We start from the raw sequence: 13894 nt of genomic DNA on the forward strand, positions 1-13894 counted from the left end.
AATTTTCAAGTTGCGTTGCAATGGGGCAAGGTTATAGTACATCCTGGGTGAGTTTTGGAATTTTTGGAGGAGAGTAAGGGTATATTTGGGTGCCCAATCTAGTAGCTTAGGGCGGTCTGCCGGTGCCGCCAAGCCTAGAGCACTGCTCTAAGCAAGGCACCACCCTAGCTAGAGGGGGGGCATATCTAGGCATCGCCCTGCAACTCTGGTAGGTGCCCAGTTTTTCAGCATTCCACCTTCGTGTTTTAGAGGGCATTTTGGTCCTTTTCCACCCATATATAAGCTCCCAAACACGTGATTAAGGCCCCAAAACACCAAAATATATTCTTTTTCATCAAATACTCTCAAGAACAAGAACAAGGGTTTCAATTTGAAGACCCAAAACCAAGCGATTTCACTGATTTTTTCAGAGAAATTTCAATTAAGGTATGCATAGTGTTCATCCACGGACCCCTTTCATCTGTGGAGCTCAAGAACAAAGTTTTAAATAACAAATTATGATTTTTATTTGTTGTATGATTATGTTGATGTTGATGGTTGTTAATGGTGATTCAAGATGGTATCTTAATGTGTTTTTATGAAGTGCATGTTAGTTGAAACCCATGAGTTTGGGGGTAGGTTAAGATAGTTAAATTGATGTTTTCATCTATGCCATAAAGTTTGCATGTAAGGTGTTTGATGAAATGCCTAGAATGATAAAACCATGTTTCTTATGACTCAATAGTACTTAAATGACAAGTCCATACTACCCCTTACTATTCAACATAATTTCTATGCTACTGTTGTGTATTGATTTTTGTGCTATGAAATGTTAATAATATTTAAATCATGCAAGTATTTACATATTATACGCATTCCCATTCATGTATAAGATGATGAGAACCATTTGTAGTATGAAATACCCTATTTATTGTATTATAAATTGTGGATTCTATTCCTATGATCAAGAAGTGTCATGTGTGTTAGTTTTCTTCTGTCGAGTCCTGGGGGTACTTGTACCCGAAAAATATAGTTGTGTGCCTAGAGCAAAGTGATGTTTTCACATTATCCTCAGTCAAGCCACATTCCATAGAATTTAGTTAGTCATGTGACGTAGGAAATCTCAGAAACCTCATGATCTTAGTCAATTATCAGATAGCAATAGTATTTTGTTAGTCAACGGAATTCAGTAACTCAATCCACGTACAGTCAGTTAATCATGCTTAGTCTCTTCATATGGGAGTAGATATTAGCACCGAGTGAACCCAAGGATGGGAACACACACTGTCAAATAAGGGTGTGATTCTTAGCAGTCATCCTTACATTCCAGAACTATGTAGCCAACATAGGTTGAGACATCAATACTGTCAGATGAGGGTTGATGAGGTGGATAAGCACTATCAGATGAGGGCCCCATTATTTTTTTTGGGGACACTGTCAGATGAGGGTTACCCACAGCTTGTCTTTATCAGTGGCGCAATATTGACACCCTTCCAATCAGGGCACAAATTGGACCCCAGCTCAGCTAATATAGCTCATTGGGGTATGTCGGTTAAATAACTGCTTCCCATGGTTTTAGTGTTAGTAAAAGAACCCAGATAGTTCTTTAGAGTATTAGGACTATCAGATACAGTCAACTCAGTTATAGAACGGAACTTAAAAAGTTCCATCAGATACAATTGCCCATATTATTATTTATATCAGTTATGTTAGTTATCAGCATACATATTCGGTTATCATGTTCTCTTTTATTTACTATGTATTCATGCATATATTCTCATATTCATAATAGTCACTTAGTTATTATCGTTCATGCATATAAAACCCATGTATTCAGCCTACCTCACTTGCATACTCAGTACATTCTAACATACTGAAGCATTTGCGCTATGGTGTTTTTTCTTATTTTACACCATAGGTTTAGAGACACGATTTCCAGATCAGCAGCAGCAGCAGCAGCATTTCAGTACTCAGAGTTTTAGTAGTGAGTTCTCATTCTTCGAGGATGTGATCTTATTTTATCATTTCAGCTTTAGTTTCTTTTAGTTGATGGAGTTAGTAGGGAACATGTCCCATCAACTCCTTAGAGCATTAAGACAGTTAGAGGTTTTCAGGCGACTACAGTGTTATCAGATTTTAGACTTTAACATTTTAGTTTTATTTTGGTACTGTGATACCACCTTATTCAGGCATTATTATTATTCAGATTTTGCTCGTATTGAACCTTATGGCTTTCAGTTCATGTTTTTGCATTTATATTCATCTATTAAGTAGTGTACAGGTACAGATATCAGTCATGGGTTAGCTTATAGTCCTTTGGGGTCATGAGCACCGCGTAGCATTCTGGTTCAAAAAATTGGGTCGTTACAATTGGGATGAGAATTTACTATTAGTTAAGTTTTCGTATAACAATAGTTACCATGCTAGCATCAAGATGTCACTATTTAAGTCTTTGTGTAAAGGAGATTTAGATCACCCATAGGTTTGTTCAAAGTGGGTGAGGCTGCTGTGATTAGGCCTAATGCAGTGTTTGAGGCTATGGAGAAATTTAAGCTAATTAGAGAAAAGTTGAAGGCAGCTCAGAGTCGTCAAAATTCATATGCCGATGTAAGGAGAAAAGATCTTGAATTTGAGGTGGGTGATTTAGTGTACTTAAAGATTTCACCCATAAAAGGGGTGAAAAGGTTTCGAAAAAAAGGAAAGCTTAGTCCCCGTTATGTTAGCCCTTATAGAGTTTGGAGTCGTGTTGGGAAAGTAGACTATGAAGTTGAGTTGCCTGCAGAGTTGTCATCTATCCATCCTATCTTTCATGTCTCCATTCTTAAGAAGCATATTGGTGATTTTGTTGTAGTGGATCCTTCATAGAGTGCTAATATTCAGAACAATCTTTTATTCGATGAGATTCCCGTTGAGATCCTAGATTTCCAGATCCATAGACTGAGGAACAAAGAGGTTTCCTTGATCAAAGTTTTAAGGTGAAACCAGTCCCTTTGATCAAAGTTTTATGGTGAAAACAGTCATTTGAGGGTGCTACTTGGGAGGCAGAAGCAGAAATACGAGCCAAGTACCCGCACCTCTTCTCTGTGAGTTTAGATCAAGACAAAGGTATTATTCTTCCTTAAATCAGACCTTCTAATCTAATGTTCAGCTATGTATCTATTCTTATATGAGTTCTTGCAATTTCTGAAGTATTCAGGAGTTTAGAAAGATATAGAGCCATTTTGGCGATTTGTTTTAGCTGTACCACCCCTGATTTCTCTATGCTTTGAGCCTAACTAGCGACATTCGAGGACAAATGTTCCCAAAAGGGAGATATTGTAAGACCCCGCAAAGTTCCCTCATAGTATGAGTCTTAGAGAGTGTCAAGTAAAGTGTATTTTTGTCCCTAAAAGATTGAGAAATGACTTCCAAAGTGATTAGTGTTTAAACCTTGTTGAATCTTCCTAAAAATGACTTTCTATCGTGTGGGAAATTAAACTATCTTTCCAACAATACCCATTTCATCAAAATTCGACATCTAAAGAGAAATATATAACTATTTTATAGAAATTAATAAAATCACCTAGGTGCAACGGAAAGGGTAGACGGACCATCGATCAGACCATTGTAGAGGATGCAGTGAGGCCCCGTTCTGGTTAAGTTCAATGGTAAGGGTCAACGGACCACTGCACCTCCAATGGACCGTCTCACCCCACTATCGCAGGAGGGGCAGTGTACCAAGTCCTAGCCCAAATACGATGGTAAGGACCTACGGACCGTCGGCCTCTAACGGACCGTCGCACCCCAACGTCGCATATCCTGATTAATATTTTTAAGTCATTATAAAAAGGACTTTTTGGTCTTTTTCTACCCTTTTAACAGACAAATATAACTAAAATGAGGCAGATGGATTCATTATTCATCCAAACATCATAAACTAGGGTTTTATCTCAAGATTAACCCTCTAGAGCAAATCAAAGTCCTCCTTCAAGAAATTTGAGAACTCACCATAGATTTTACAAATTAAGTTAAGATTCAAGGTCCCCAATTCAAAGGCTTCAAGATCCCTCTCTTAAGAGTATGAGGAAGAGACTATAACAAGTTTGTTCATCCAATTTCACAATCTAAGGTATGTGGGATTTGAACAAGGACACTTCTTTCATCCTTGTGCCCAAAAGCTATTTTCATTACAAGAATATATGATTTTTTATACGTATTTATGAAATTAAAGTATGGGTTTATACGCTATGTTGTTATCCTTTGAGATTTTAATAGTTCTAATGTTCTAGAAGTTGAAATACATGAGTATGTTGAGATTTTAAGGCAAATTACTAAAAATCCCAAATTTTTATATGATTTATGAATCCTATGACATCTAGTGTGCATTTTGATGAGTCTTAACTTGAGATTTGATTATGGGTCATTAAACCCTACTTGAGATTTATAATTTTATGAAATTTTTGTGCTATAAGAACCCATGAATTGAGTACTGTAATATTATTGAGAATAATTTGGCCCTTTGGTCATAATAGAGTTGAAGTTCACATTGAGTATGATTTAAACCAAATAGAAATATGTTTTGGTCTTCATTATAGACCCTTGAGTTATTTTGAGCTGGATTTATTAAGAGTTCTGAGATAAGTATAGGAGTAGTATTTAGCAAAAAGTTAGGTATGATTCCAAGGTCTCATACCCCAGAACTACGTGCCACTATAGGTTTAAGATTTATGGGCCCAAGGCTGAGATAGTGATCACTGAAGAAGAGGTTCTACTCCAATGGCAAGGATAGAACAACTCTCCCCAACGTGGGTGAGACATTGGTCTCCATGTAGCTCACATAGTTTATGTCGGTTAGAAGAAACTCCCAAAGTTATATAATCCCGAGTTCTAAGTGTCCCGAGTCTAAAAGGGTTCTAGAGATTCCAAGTGTTGAAGTTCCTAAAATATCTATAGTCCTCAAGTTTTAAAGAAGTTTTACTCTCCATGAGATAAAAGTGTGCGTTTGAAAGTATTATTTAAAGTTTCCTCTAGTCTTCAAGAATTGAGAATAAGAGAAGAGTAGAGATTTTAAAAGTTAAGTATAATGACTCACACGATTTGTGTTACATGTTTCACTACTCATGATTCATGAGTTTTACCTTTTGACTTATTCAAGCTATGTGAGTCATTCCTATTTGCATGCATGATTTTACTAAAGAGTATTGATATGGTTTATGTAAATGCATACGCCCCCATATACTCAGTATATTCCCAAAGTACTAATCCACATATACGTCTGTGTGCTATATTATTTCATAATGTAGTTTCAGGTGCTCAATTTTAGCAGTGACCATGATTTCCGAGTTGTCTACATCCTACAGTTGGTGAGTCCTTATGGTTTGAGGACCTACTTTTCTCACATTCTCAGTTGTTATTGCTTTTATATCAGTCTAATCCAGTTGAGGGTTTGTCCCAATAGCTCTTCAGTTTAAGTAGTAGAGGCTTTGTCAGACTAGACTAGTAGTTGTGTTTTAGACTTGTAGTATGTTACATTTCAGACTATGTTTTCCAGTTATTTTAGTTTTGAGATAATATATTATAGCCTTATTGATTGACTTGATATCCCAAAGTGAGAGAACGAGATAGTAACAGGCTCGAAGGGTTTGCTTGGGTCTATTTATAGCCTTAAGCATCATGTGATGTTCTGGGTTGAGAATTCAGGGAGTTACAAACTTGGTATCAGAGCCTAATGTTTAAAGAGTCGTAGGGAGTTTGACAAGCCGCGTTAAGTAGAGTATTGATCATCGGTGCGTAGCATGCCACATCTATGAGCAAGAGGCTATAAGATATTTTATGAAAAAGTTATTTCTTTCTTTCAGATTCTATCAGGCCTATAGTTTTCCCTCTAATCTAATAATTCATGCTCTCCTATTTCAGAAAATGCCTCCTCGAATAGCGAATGCACGCAGAAACAATTATGAGTAACCCCAGCCTGTTGATCCCTTGAATGAGATAGTGTCTTATGCTGAGTTTTGGGTGGCCTTTCAGGCGTTAGCCCAAGAAGTCACCGCCAATGTTCAGGCCAATAACCAGGCTACAGTTCCAAATCAGTAGGGAGGTGATTTAGCTGCTGCTAGGATTCGTGATTTCATACGGATGAATCCGCTAGAGTTTTATGGGTATAAGGCAGGTGAGGATCCATAGTTATATCTTGAGGAGGTGAGAAAAATCACACAAGTAATGTATGTTTCTGAGGAAGAAAGTGTTGAGCTGGCATCTTACAGGTTGAATGACATTGCTTATGAGTAGTTTGTAGCATGGAGGAAGGGTAGAGGTAAGGATGTTGCTCCTCTGACTTGGCAGGTGTTCCAAGATGCATTCTTTGGCAAGTTTTTTTTGGTTAAGATGAAGGAAACGAAGATTGAGGAGTTTATGAACTTAAGGTAGGGCTCCATGACTATTAAGGAGTACTGCTTAAAGTTCAACCAGTTAGCCAAGTATTCTCCTGATTAGATTTCTGCTAGTATGAGTAAGTTTATGACAAGTGTTTCTGGTTTAGTGCTAAAAGAGTGTAGGACTATGAAACTGAAGAGGGATATGGATTTGTCTAGGTTAATGATACATGTATAGTAAATAGAGGTAGAAAAGATAAGGGAGAGAGATAGAGTGAGGGGTAACAAGAGGGCTAGATCGGAGCAGCGAGAGTATGGTCAGACTAGGTCCCATGGAGGGAACCTTCCATAGTTCTAGAATCGCTCGTCTATGCCAGCGCCTTCATCAGCTAGTGTTCCAGCGCCTAGAGGCAGGTAAGAGTAAGGGAACAGGTCTTCTATGTCTAGGTCGCAGAACAGTGTAAGTAATAGGCCCCGCTTTTCTCCTTGTGCTAAGTGTGGTATGGACCATCCCAATGAGTGTTTAGCAAACTAGAGAGGTTGTTTTGGTTGTGGCAAGGTGGGCCACAGAATTAGTGTAAGACCCCGTAAATTTTTTGAGTTGTTAACGCTCTTTTAAGCTTGCCAAGAGAAGCTTAGCACTTAAAAATTTGGCTAAGTGTTGAAACTTTCTTCATTTCACAAGCTTTCTAACTTTGACGAATTATTTTGTGACCTTCCCAACATTTGTTTTTCAGTTTTTAAGTTGCGTTGTGATGGGGAAAGGTCAGAGTACATTCTGGGTAAGTTTCGAAAATTTTGGAATCCGTTTAGAGTATTTTTGGATTTTGAAACAGTAGCATCATGCTATTAGCATGCGATGCATGCTCCATAGCATAGTCCTAGCATGCGATATAGCATGAGACGCATGCTCCAATGCGGAAGACTAGAGCATGCGACGCATGCTCCAGAAAATTCCATCTTTCAGCCCTAAAATTTTAAGGACAAAAGGGTATTTTTCCAACCCTTTATATACCTCTTTAACACGAAATTCAGCCTCATTCAATCCAAATTATAAAGTTTTCTTTCAATTTTCTCTCAAGAACAACCTAGGGTTTCAACCCAAAGGTTCAAGAACTCAAGAATTCCTCCATCAAGTCTCTCTAAATCAAGAAACTAAGGTATGGAAGTGTTGATTCTTGGGTTCCTTCCACCCAAGAAGTTCAAGAATCCCTTTTTAAGTTCAAAAATTATATTTTATGAGTTTTTACTATTTATGTGGCTTGAAAATTGAAGTTCATGTTGTTTTTTATATTTAATTCATGTTTTGATAATAAAGACTCACGCTTTGACCCTAGTATGTGTTGATTTTATGATATTCATGATAAAATCTCTTCAAGAAGCATGTTAAATTATGTAATCATGTTAATTAGGTGTAACGAATTTTTGTATGATCAAAGTGTGCCTCTCATATGTTTTTTATAGAATGCTTATATGATGAAAATAGTACCATTGAAGCATGTTGAGTACAAAATCCCCAATTTTGTGATAAGTAATGCATGTGAAGTGTTTGTTGTAATTCCAAGATGAGTGAAGTATTATATGTTGCATGTACTCCCTAATCATGTGGATTCCCTTGTTGAATAAGTCATGAGACAATAGCATGCCTCTCTATACAATTTACATGCTAATATTCCCAAGTTCTTGAAGTGATATTTCCTTGATCATATTGCGAATGATAGACTATTGTTATGTTGTGGATGTTGGTTATGTATTAAAGAAGTCATGTCCTGTCAGTTTCCTTCCATCGAGTCCTGGGGGTACTTATACCCGAAAAATATAGTTGTGTGCCTAGAGTCTAGTCAGTTTGAGAGAATCTCAGTCGTGCTATGATTAGTGGAATTCAGTCAGTACAGATGTTAAGAAAATTCAGTCAATCTCAGTATTTAGTCTATTCACGCTCAGTACTCAGTTTAGATTTCAGTAGTATTTAGTATTCGAATCAAATTCCAGTAAAGCTCAGTGAGTTACAGAACTCCATAGTATTCAGACAGAAAGTAGAATTCAAAAGTATTCTGTCAGATAATGGAACCAAGTGAACTCAGTCAGCTCAGTCAAGTAAGAAAACTAGTAACAAATTTAGTTCAGTCTAAGTACAAGTTCTAAGAATCAGTTTAGAGTCTTTCAGTTGGGAGTAGGAGCTAACACCGAGCGAGTGTAGGTATGACAGCTCCCCGTTAGAGAGGCAGAGTCATTAGGAGCAATCCCTAAACTCTAGAACTACGTAGCTAGAGCAGGATGTAGGAGTCACCCGTCAGAAAAAGGCTTGTCACCCATCAAAGAGGTTTGACTCTTATACTGCCTTAGGCTTGACTTCCTACGAGGTTCATCCGTCAGAAAAGCTTGACCATAGCAGAGGTCTTTACCCATGGCACGGTATTGACACCCTTCCATCTAGGGTTACAGGTTGGACCCCACTGGTTCAAATTCGGGGTATGTCAGTTATATGAGAACTCCCACAGTTACAGTTTTAGTATCAGTCTTTAGAGAAAAACTCAGAAATCAGGACTGTCAGATAAAATCATCAATCTTAGTAAGGAACTCAGATAGTTCCAAAGATTTTTAGACCACCCGCTAGATAGGCTTGATCTCACATAAATTTATTCAGTATCAGTACTCACAGAGATCACCCATCAGATAGGCTTAATCTCAGTCTCAAATTCAGTTGAGTATTCTCAATATCAATTATAGAGATCACCCATTAGTTAGGCTTGATCTCAAGCTTAGTCACTCTTAATCATTATTAAAAGATTTAGACTGTTAGATACAGTCACTCGGTATCGGTTACATTGGTTAGGAAATCATCACAGTCATATCAGTTATATTAGTCGTCATAGCTTACGTTATCAATATTCAATTTTAGAACTATTAGACACAGTCAATCAGACCAGTTCTTCATAATTCAAACTGTCAAAAATAGTCATTTATCTATTTAGTATCTCAGTGTCAGTAAACTCATGTTGTCAGCATTCAGACTCAGTAGCTAGTATCACCACGAGTTCAGTTATGGTTACTTATGTATGTATGTATGTATTCTCACATACATATCAGTCAGCATAGTTCATGCATAAGCCCTTGAATTTAGTCTTACCTCATTTGCATACTCAGTGTATTTTTGTACTGACGGATTTATGCTATGGTGTTTCATTTGACGCCATAGGTTTAGAAGCACGAGCCTCAGAGCACCCTTAGAAGTCCAGATCTAGTCAGCAGTAGTAGACGTAGCATTGAGTCCTCTTCATTTGAGGATGATCTTTATTTTCACTATTTCATTAGATTTAATTTATTTCCAATAGACGAAGTTAGTTGGGCACAAGTCCCATCAACTCCATAGTTCATATAGTTAAAGGCTTTTCTGACAGATGTATTAGTATTCAGTTTTCAGTTTTGAGTATTTTAGATGTTTTGAACCGTATGGCAAGTTTTCGCCAGCTTTCTGCATTTATTATATTATTTTATGTAGTGTATAGGTACAGAGATCAGTCATGAGTTAGCTTGTGGTCCTTCAGGGTCATAAGCACCGTGTAGCATTCCGGTTTAGAAAATCGGGGTGTTAATATTTAGAGATTTCCCGCATGCTAGTCAAGGGAACAGAGATACCCGACCTCAAACACAGACTACTAGTGCAGCAGCTCCTGTAGCCTATCCCACCTATGCTCAGGGCGCTTCATCTAGTACTACTGGTGGCTAGCGCCAGAACAGATTCTATGCCTTACCATCCCATCAAGAGCAGGATGATTCTCCTGATGTTGTTACCAATATGCTCCGTGTCTTTTGCTTTGATGTTTATGTGTTGCTGGACCCCGGATCGAGTTTCTCTTATGTGACCCCACTAGTCGCTGTAAATTTTGAAATAAGTCCAGAAAAGATTCCTGAGCCTTTCCTAGTTTCTACTCCAGTAGGGGAGTCAGTTGTTGCTAAGCAAATGTATAAAATTGTCCTGTTACTATTATTCATAGAGTCATCCTTTTTTATTTGATAGAGTTGGACATGGTGAATTTTGACCTTATTCTGGGTGTGGATTAGCTTCATTTCTGTTATGCATCTATAGACTATCGTACCCGTGTGGTCAAGTTTCAATTTCATGATGAACCAGTCTTTGAGTGGTCTGGAAGTTCAGTATCTCCCAAGAGTCATTTTATCTTCTTTCTTAAAGCCAAAAAGCTGATATCCAAGGGTTACATCTATCACCTAATTAGAGTCAAAGACACTAAGTTCGAGGTTCCAACTATACAGTCATTTAACACTGTTAATGAGTTTCATAATATTTTTCCAAAAGATCTCCCAGGGGTACCTCTCGATAGAGAGATAGAATTCAAAATTGACCTTCTTCCCGACACTCAGCCTATTTCTATTCTGTCATACCATATGGCACCTACAGAGCTTAAGGAGTTAAATGAGCAACTCAAAGATCTTTTAGATAAAGGTTTTATAAGGTCCAGTGTCTCTCCTTGGGGCGCACCTGTTCTATTCATGCAAAATAAAGATAGTTCTTTGCGTATGTGCATTAACTATCGTCAACTTAATAAGGTCACAGTCAAAAATAAGTATCCTCTTTCGAGAATTGATAATCTATTTGATCAGTTGCAAAGTGCAAGTTATTTCTCTATGATAGACCTTAGATCCAGCTATTATCAACTTAAAGTGAGGGAATGTGATATTCCAAAGACAGCCTTCCAAACCCATTATGGTCATTTTGAGTTTTTAGTCATATTTTTTGGGCTAACCAATGATCCAGCAGCCTTTATGGACCTCATGAATTGAGTGTTCATGAAATATCTTGATATGTTTGTCATAGTGTTCATAGATAATATCCTCATTTACTCCCGTACTGAGAATGACCATGCAAATCATCTTAGGATCGTCTTGCAAACTCTTAGAGATCACCATTTGTTTGCCAAATTCAACAAGTGTGAATTTTGGATAAGATCAGTAGCCTTTCTGGGTCATATAATTTTAACTGAAGGCATTAGAGTTGATCCCCAAAAGATAGAAGCTATAAGAAATTAGCCTAGACCTATCTCTCCATCTAACATTAGGAGTTTCTTGGTTCTAGCTGGCTACTACCACTGTTTTATTGAAGGTTTCTCTTTTATTGCATCTCCTATGACCCAGCTGACCTAAAATAAAGTTAAGTTCCAGTGGTCAGATTCTTGTGAGAAGAGTTTTTAGGAGTTAAAGACTCAACTTACTTTATTCCCTATATTGACTTTGCCTGATGGTAAAGATAGTTTTGTTGTGTATTGTGATGCCTCTAGAGTTGGTTTGGGTTATGTATTGATGCAAAAAGGTAAGGTTATAGCCTATGCCTCTAAACAGGTGAAGCCGCATGATAAGAACTACCTGACCCATGATCTTGAGTTAGCTGTTGTGGTCTTTGCTTTAAAAATATGGAGACACTATCCTTATGGTGTTTATATTGATGTGTTTACTGATCATAAAAGTCTGCAATATATGTTTACTCAGAGGGGGTTGAATCTTTGGCAGAAAAGGTGGTTAGAGTTGTTAAAAGACTATGATATGAGTGTGTTGTATCACTCAGACAAAGCCAATATAGTGGCAGATGCCCTCAGCAGGTTGTTTATAGGTAATGTTACTCAAGTAGAGGAAGGTAAGAAAGAGTTAGCTCATGATATGCATCATTTGGCTAGACGGGGTTTTAGGTTGCTTGATTCGCTGAGGGGAGTATTTTGGTGCAGAGTAGTTTCGGATCCTCTTTAGTTTTGGAAGTGAAGGAGAAGCAAGACAAGGATCCTATCTTAGTCAGACTGAATGAGTCAGTTAAGGACCAAAAGGTAGAAGTTTTCTCCCAAGGGGGAGATGGTGTATTGAGATTACAGGGTAGATTATGTGTTTCTTGTGTTGATGATCTGAGGCAGAGGATTATGGTAGACGAGTATGGCGCGCGGTATTCTATTCATCCCAACACTACCAAGATGTACCATGAGTTGTGGGAAATATATTGGTGGAGTAGTATGAAGAAGGATATAGCTGAGTTTGTAGCAACGTGTGCAATGTGCCAACAGGTTAAGGTAGAGCACCAAATACCTGGTGGTGTGATGCAAGAGTTTGGTATACCCACTTGGAAGTGGTAAGAGGCAAATATGGACTTCGTGACTGGATTACCTCTTTCATGTTATCATCATGATTCTATTTGGGTGGTAGTGGACAGATTGACTAATCTGTGTATTTCTTTCCCGTACTCACATCTTATACAGCTAAGGAATATGCTAGATTGTATATCCAAGAGTTAGTCCGGTTGCATGGATTTCCCTTGTCTATCATCTCGGATAGGGGTACTCAGTTTACTTCTCAGTTTTGAAGAGCTTTCCAGAAGGGTCTTGGTACCTAAGTTCATTTGAGTTCCACTTTTCATCCGCAGAAAGATGGTCAGGATGAAAGGGCCATCCAGACTTTAAAAGTTATGTTGAGGGCTTGTGACCTAGATTTCAAGGGTAGTTGGGATGAGCACTTACATTTGATTGAGTTTGAGTATAACAATAGTTACCATGCTAGCATTAAGATGTCACCATTTGAGGCTTTGTATGGGAGAAGATATAGATTACCCATTGGTTGGTTCAAAGTGGGTGAGGCTACTGTGATTGGGCCTGATGTAGTCTTAGGGGATATGGAGAAAGTTAAGCTGATTAGATAAAAGTTGAAGACAGCTCAGAGTCATCAAAAGTTATATCCTGATGTAAGGAGAAGAGATCTTAAGTTTGAGGTGGGTGATTTGGTGTACTTGAAGATTTCGCCCATGAAAGGGGTGAAAAGTTTTGGAGAAAAAGGAAAGCTTAGTCCCCGTTATGTTGGCCCTTATAGAGTTTGGAGCCGTATTGGGAAAATAGCCTATGAAGTTGAGTTGCTCGCAGAGCTGTCATCTATCCATCCAATCTTTCATGTCTCCATGCTTAAGAAGTATATTGGTGATTCTGTTATAGTGGATCCTTCAGAGAGTGCTGATATTTAAAACAATCTTTCATTTGATGAGATTCCCATTGAGATCCTAGATTTACAGATCCGTAGACTGAGGAACAAAGAGGTTCCCTTGGTCAAATTTTTGTGGCAGAACCAGTAAGTTGAGGGCGCTACTTGGGAGGCAGAAGCAGACATGCGAGCCAATTACCCGCACCTCTTCTCCGCGAGTTCAAATCAAGCTGAAGGTATTATTTTTTCTTAAATTAACCCTTCTAATCTAAAGTTCAACTATGTATCTATTATTATATGAGTTCTTGCAATTTGTGAAGTATTTAGAAGTTTAGAAAGATATAGATCTAGTTTGGCATTTTGCTTCAGCTGTACCACCCCTGATTTCTTCGTGCTTTGAGCCAATCTATCGACATTCAAGGACGAATGTTTTCAAGGGAGAGATATTGAAAAAAAACACAAAATTCCCTCATAGCCTGAGCCTTACAGCGTGTCAAGTGAAGTGTATTTCTAGCCCTAAAATATTGAGAAGTGACTTCCAAAGTGATTAGTGTTTAAACCTTGTTGAATTTTCCTAAAAAGGACTTTCTATCGTGTGG

Source organism: Capsicum annuum, chromosome 3 (assembly GCF_002878395.1).
Source record: "Capsicum annuum cultivar UCD-10X-F1 chromosome 3, UCD10Xv1.1, whole genome shotgun sequence".
NCBI classification, from domain to species: domain Eukaryota; kingdom Viridiplantae; phylum Streptophyta; class Magnoliopsida; order Solanales; family Solanaceae; genus Capsicum; species Capsicum annuum.